Genomic DNA, 7409 nt, shown 5'->3' on the forward strand with positions numbered 1-7409 from the left:
TCTACACTTCTATTTCCCAAATATGTCATAATAAGTATAACTCTTAACTCTTATAATAGGGAAATATTATTTGTAAACCTAAAAATTAAAATAGCTCTCGTTTTTCAATTTGATTCTCCTCTCTCCTTCTCTCTCCTCTCTCCTTCTCTCTCCTTCTCTCTCCTCTCTCCTTCTCTCTCCTCTCTCCTCTCTTCCTCTCTCCCCTCACTCCTTCTCCTTCTTCTTCAAGTAGGCTTCACACCCAGCACAGAGCCCAATGTTCAAGGGGCATGAACTCACCACCCTGAGATCAAGATCTAAGCTGAGATCAAGAATCAGATGCTTAACAGACTGAACCACCCAGGTGCCCCTCAATTTTCCACTTTTCTAATTCTTTTATATAAGCATGTATTATTTTTACAATAAAATATTTTTAAAAATCATCCCTAACTAAAGTCCTTTCTAAACTTGAATTTTTACAAACGAATTAAGGCTTAAACCAGTATTAAATGCCCCTGTTTACTTCTGTATATCTTTAATATTCAAAGTTGACACTGTCAGTAAGTACCATCCAGATGTCTGAGTGGTCAATGAGGCTTGACCATCCTTTTGAGGTTAGAAACAAGTCAAGATTGGCTGCCCTTTGGTTTTTGGATTCAGCCATTATTGAAGCCTGAATCAATATTGGTAGCTATTCGTAGCCCAGCCTTTTCACCTCTGGAGAAGTCCTACAGTGCTGGCCAAAGATGTCCTCTATTATTGTGTTACTTGTGCCAAACAGGATTGTGTGCTGATTCTGTGACTCAGTGTTACAGAATGTTGCTTAAAGCTGAGCTTCTGTGGATAGCTCACTCCACTGTGGTCCTGTTTACTACACAGCAGTTGTTCATAGGTATTCCTCTTAGTCATCCTCTTGAGTCTTGCTCAGCGAATGGAGTTGCAAAATACCTTGCTCCTATGCAGGTAAACCAGTTATGTCCTTGCACCTTTCTTGCTGGTGATCTTGTCTTGTTCGTGATGTAAGTTTGACTCAAGAATGAAGTTGATGAAAGTGTTAAGAAATTAGATATGAAGTCCAAGGAAGGCAGAAGTCATACAAACATAAAGCCTAATAAAACCTCATCTTGGCAATGTAAGTCCTTAACATATTTTGAAATTCTATGTCAGCTATGGTGACGTCATTTACACTGTACTTGCCAGTTCCCCAAAAGGCAACATAGGCCTTCCTCGGGATGTTTCCTCTTAGATTTTTCGTGCATTCTTAGGCCTTAATTAAGTTGGAGGACTGTTTTTCAGATCTGAATTGCTTACAAATCTCCTTGGCTTTATGGAGGATTTTCCTGGCATATCTTGTCATGTCTCCTTTATATGTTATTGTTAGTCTGGTCTGACTTTTCAAAAAGGATTGCTAATGTCTGATGATTAGACACTGAAAGCTTGATAACTATGATATAATGGAAAGAACAAAATGGGGATTGGAGTCCAGGATTTTGGGCTCAACTTTCCCCCAATATTTTATTATGAAAAATTTCAAACATACGGAAAAAACAGTTGAAAGAATTGTATGTGTATATACCTATTACACACACACACACACACACACACACACACACACACACACGCACATTCACACACACACACACACACATTCTACAGTTAACATTCTGCTTTATTTGCTTTATCATTTACCAGTCCATCTAACCATGTGTCAGTTGATCTTATTTTTTGATCCATTTCAAAATAAGTTGCAGATATCAGTATACCAAACCTCTAAACACTTCAACCTGCATATTAATAACTAGAGCTCAATAGCTGTTTATAATTCTTTTTATTGAGGTAACATTTATATATAATGAAATAAAAAAATCTAAAGTGTTGTATCCAATGAACTTTGGCAGATGACATCTCCATAACCCAAACTTCCAACAAGAATATAGAATATTACCTTTATCCCAGAAAGTTCCCTCATAGCCTTTCTAGTCAATTCTAGTGTCTACATTTCCCAGAAGCAACTGCTATTCTGATTTCTTTTCAAATAGATAAATTTTGCTTGTTCCAGAACTTTTTCTAAGTGGGCTCAGACTGTATGTAATGCTTCTATAAGTCTTCTTTCATTCGGCATGATGTTTTTGAGATTCATCTATGTTGTTACATATTTGTTTCAATACACTACAGTTTCTATATTCATTCTCCTGTTGATGGATATTCAGGTTGTTTCCAGGTTTGGACCGTTATGAATAAAGCTTCTATGAGCATTCTGGTACACATTTAAAAAAATTTTTTTAATGTTTATTTATTTTGAGAGAGAGAGAGAGTGAAAAAGTGGGGTGAGAGGGCAGAAAGAGAGGGGAGAGAATCCCAAGCAGGCTCCGTGCTGTCAGCACAGAGCCTGACACAGGGCTCCATCTCATGAACCATGAGATCATGACCTGAGCTGAAATCAAGAGTTGGACACTTAACTGACTGAGCCACCCAGGCCCCACTCAACAGTTTCTTATAAACTAAACAACGCCTCTTTTATAATCCCAAAAGGAATAAAAGCACATGTCCACAAAAAAATGTGTACCATGTGAAGCCTGATCTCACAGTTCATTGATAGAGTCCCACATCAGGCTCTTTGCTGAAAGCGTGGAATTGTGATTCAAATTCTCTTCCTCCCTCTTGCTCTGTCCCTCCCCTGCTCTCTTTGTCTCAAAAGTAAATAAATAAACTTAAAAAAGAGTAAGATTTATAAGAAACTGTTAAAACTTTTCTCAATGTAATTATACCACTTAACACTCCACTAGCAGTATTTGAAAGTTCCAGTTGCTCCATGTCTTCATCAACATTTAATGTTGTCAACCTTTTTGATTTGATAGGTGTACAGTGGTATTGTGTCGTGGTTTTAATTTGCATTGCCCTAATAATGAATGATTTTAAGCATCTTTTCCTGTGTATTTATCTCTCTCTCTCTCTCTCTATATATATATATATCTTTCTTTGTGAAGTGTCCCTCAACTGTTTTGTCTAGTTTTTAATTGGGTTGTCTGTTGTTTCATAGGTATTTTTTATATTCAAGTATTTTGTCATATATATTATATATTACACATTATATTATATTAATTTATTATTTATGCTATTATTTAATAATATTATTTATTATTTATTATTTATAGTATATTATAATTGATATTATATTATTTTTTATTTTGCATTAAGTTCAGACTTCCAAAATGTCACAAAAATGACATGGAGAATTCCCGTATACATTTTACCCATATTCCTCACATGTTAACAGTTTACCTTACTTGCTATATCAATTATTCTCTTTCAGTGTATATATGTATGTGTACATATAATATGTGTATAAGTATAGGTAGATGGATAGATATAACAATTTCTGATATGTTTGAGAGTAAATTGCAGACATGATGATTTTTACTTCTAAATTCTTCAGTGTGCATTTACTTTTTTTCTTTAAAGAATAGTCTCTTGGGGCACCTGGGTGGCTCAGTTGGTTAAACACCATGCTCTCACAGTTGGTGAGTTTGAGCCCCATGTTGGGCTCTGCTGACAGCTTGCAGCCTGCTTGGGATTTTCTGTCTCTCTCTCTCTCTCTCTCTCTGCCCCTCTCCTGGGCAGAAGGTCTCTCCTCTCCTGGTGTCTCTCTCTCTCTCTCTCTCTCTCTCTCCCTCTTAAAAATAAATAAATAAACATTTTTAAAAAATAAAGAACATTATCTTACACAAAAACAGTACAATGATCAAATTTAGGAAATTAATATTGGTATAATACTATTACCTAAACTTTAACCATACTCAAAATTTATCAGTCATCCCATTAATACCCTTTATTATATCTGGGATCACATATTTCATTCAGTTATGATGTTTCTTTAGTCTCTGGTAGTCTGGAACACTTTCTCAGTATTTCTTTGCCTTTTATAACCTTGACACTTTTAGGATTACAGACTAGGTATTTTATAGAATTTCCCTCATTTTGGGTTTGTTTGATGTTCCCTCATGTTTAGATTGAGGTTATATATTTTTTGGCAGGAATACCACAGAAGGAAAGTTGGGTCCTTCTCAGTGCATCCTATCAGGAGGTAAATGATGTCCATTTGTACCATTACTGGTACTGTTAACTTTAATCATTTGGTTAGGGTAAAATCTGCTCTATTTTTGCACTGAAAAGTTACTGTTTTTTCCTTTGTAGCTAATAGGTATCTATTAGATATATCTTTTGCAAATTCTTTTCTCACTATGTGGCTTGCTTATTCTATTCTTTTTTTTTTTATTTTTTAATGTTTATTTATTTTTGAGAGAGAGAGAGAGAGCATGAGCAGGGGAGGGGCAGAGAGGGAGGGAGACACAGAATCTGAAGAAGGTTCCAGGCTCTGAGCTGTCAGCACAGAGCCCACTGTGGGGCTTGAACTCATAAACTGTGAGATCATGACCTGAGCCAAAGTCGGAGGGCTAATTGACTGAGCTACCCAGGCTCCCCCTGCTTGCTTACTCTATTCTTAACAATATCTTTCGAAGAGTAGAAATTTTAAATTTTGATGAAGTTGAATTCATCAACTTTTTATTGCTTTTTGTGTCCTCTGTAAGAAATACTTACCTACCCTCAAGTCATAAAGATATCCTCCCGTGGGTTTTTTTTTCTAGAAGCTATAATTATAGTTTTATTTTTTATATTTTAGTCTCTAATCCATCTCAAATTAGTCTTTGTGAATGGTGTGAGGTAGGGGGTCAAGGTTCATTTTTTTTTTCTCATATGGATATTTAGTTGTTCCAGCACCATTTGGTTGAAAATACTTTAGTTTCCCCATTGGATTGCTTTGGTACCTTCACTGAAAATCAAATAATTGCATATATGTGGGTGTAGTTTTGAATTCTGTATTTTCTTTCTTTGTTATATTTGATTATCCTTATGTTTAGGCCCCATTTTTACACTAACTTTATAACTGGTCAATTCAACATAATCTCTCTGGGCCTCAGTTCCTTATTTACATAATGAATTATTGTAGCTACCTAATTTGTGAGGCCTCATATCTATAATATCCTATAGTTGTTGGTTCTTAGATTCTTAGCACTGCACCATTCTATTTGTGTCAATCATTTTTCATACTGATTTTATAGCTTGCTGGTTTTGAAAGAAGTTTTATCAATGTTACACACTCTCTTTCCCATAACTCTGGGGTCTCATTTCTGTCTCATAATTTCAGAAAAGTGATTCCAATTATTTAATGTTGACTAGAACCAGTAACAGACCCTACTCTGTCTTCTGGTTTCCCTGGTAGAAATGTCTTGTAAACAGAGACACTTGCCAAAAGTTAAGAGCAGCTATGACAATCGGGTATTCTATAAATAGGGTAACCATATATTTTATCTTTCAAATAAGTGCACTTTTGAGATTGAAAAGGATAATAATAATAATAACATTATTATTATTATTTTTTGTCCCTGAGGGAGTGGACTGTTCCTGAAATATCACAATACCTGTTTTATGTGAAGAGTAGATGGGGCAAGCTGCTATTCCATCTCCCTTCTCCAAAAATCCATTTAATATATTGTTCTTGGATAGAAGGCATATCAGGTATTAAACTGATAAGAACAGATACTACACTTGATCTTGGCCAAAAGGTCAAGAAGTGATGAAAATGGGTAATTATTAATAACTGTGCCAGGACAACAGGTGTAAACCAAGAGTGCCCTGGAATGTATAGCAGCCCTGTTAATAAACTTCTTATAACTCAATCAAAGTCATTCATTCAACAGCCATTTTTCAAAAGCCTAAGTACCAAGCTCTGTATTAGGTGTGGAGAGTCTAAGATAACTAACTGATTCCTGCACTAAAGACCTTTCAGTATAGTTGGGGAAGCAGACAAAAAACCCAGACAACTATAGTGAGATATTTAAGTTTTATGACAGATATTTGCCCAGGGTTCCCTGTAAGGCAGGCAGGAAATATACTTGAGCTGACGTGTTTTTTTTAATTTTATTTTTAAAATTTACATCCAAATTAATTAGCATATAGTGCAACAATGATTTCAGGAGTAGATTCCTTAATGCCCCTTACCCATTTAGCCCATTCCTCCTTCCACAACCCCTCCAGTAATGCTCTGTTCTCCATATTAAAGAGTCTCTTATGTTTTGTTCCCCTCCCTGTTTTTATATTATTTTTGCTTCCCTTCCCTTATGTTTATCTGTTTTGTCTCTTAAAGTCCTCATATGAGTGAAGTCATATGATATTTGCCTTTCTCTGAGTGTGACTAATTTCTCAGGGCTTAACATAATACCCTCTAGTTCCATCCATGTAGTTGCAAATGGCAAGATTTCATTCTTTTTGATTGCTGAGTAATATTAAACTGAGTTTTTAAAGAACAAAGTGTTGCCAAAGGATTTGCAGGAGGTGGCAGAAGGTATGTTGTAGAAGGCTTTCAGGTACCAGAAGAACAATTGGGATAATGAAAATAATAGCATTAATAGCAAGTTAGATTTGCATAGCCTTTTAAAGAGTTGTCAAAAATTGGGATGCTTACTTTGAGGAGAATAGAGAAACAGCAGTGTCAACATAGCCAGAGGAAATGAGAATAGCAATCTGTAAAAGAGATGAGCATTCAGCTCCTCAGTTTTCATGGAGGCCAATCAACAGCTGCTCCCAAGAGTGGCTTTCCACCCACTTCTCTTTCTGCATTCCCCCTGGATGACCTCATCCACTCCCAAAGTTTCAAAGGACAGTTCTTTGTTGATGCCTCTTAAATGGGTATGCTAGTCCTGGACTTTCTGCTGAACTGCATGTCTGAATATTCCCTGCTCATTGACTCAAATTCAACACATCTATTAACATTTCTCTCCCTCCCCAGATCTGCTCTTCTTTGGTATTCTGTATTCTACAGAATGACCTCTCTGTCCACCCTATTGCTTACATATCAGAAACCCAGGAATTGTCCTATAAGTTCCCTTCTTAGCTCCATGTCCTTCTGAGTTTACCTTCCTTTGTATCACCTGAACCCCTACCCTCCATTTCCACCTTGGTTGTGGCTCTTGTCACTTCCAATCTAGATTACTGCCAAGCCTCCTAACTCTTCTGCTTGTCACCAATCTGGCCCCCACTCAAACTATCCTCCCTCCTGCAGCCAAGGCAAGTTTCTAAAATGCACATCCAAGCACCCCCACTTCTCTGCTTAAAACCTTTCAGTGACTCTCCACATTGCTTAAAGATCACATCCTTTAGCCTAGCAACTAAGGCCCTTGACAGTGAGATCCATGACGATTTCTCTGGCCTTACTGCGCATGCCTCATTCACACAGCTTTCGCTAGGCTAGCCACTCAAGGCCACTTACATACCTCCATGCCCTCACACTGGCTGTTCTCTTTTCCTTCTCTCCCATCCCTGCTTCTCTGATTGGCCTTCAGAAGCCTCTCCTCTAAGTTTCAAGAACACAA

The 7409-nt window shown here is 36.8% G+C and overlaps 1 pseudogene; it reads right to left on the reverse strand.

Annotated features, from left to right (window-relative positions):
* Window positions 1-5443: 5443 nt before the first annotated feature.
* Window positions 5444-5616, reverse strand: LOC111561599 (annotated as a pseudogene).
* Between the last annotated feature and the right edge of the window lie 1793 nt (window positions 5617-7409).

This window comes from Felis catus, chromosome B4, assembly GCF_018350175.1.
Source record: "Felis catus isolate Fca126 chromosome B4, F.catus_Fca126_mat1.0, whole genome shotgun sequence".
Taxonomy (NCBI): domain Eukaryota; kingdom Metazoa; phylum Chordata; class Mammalia; order Carnivora; family Felidae; genus Felis; species Felis catus.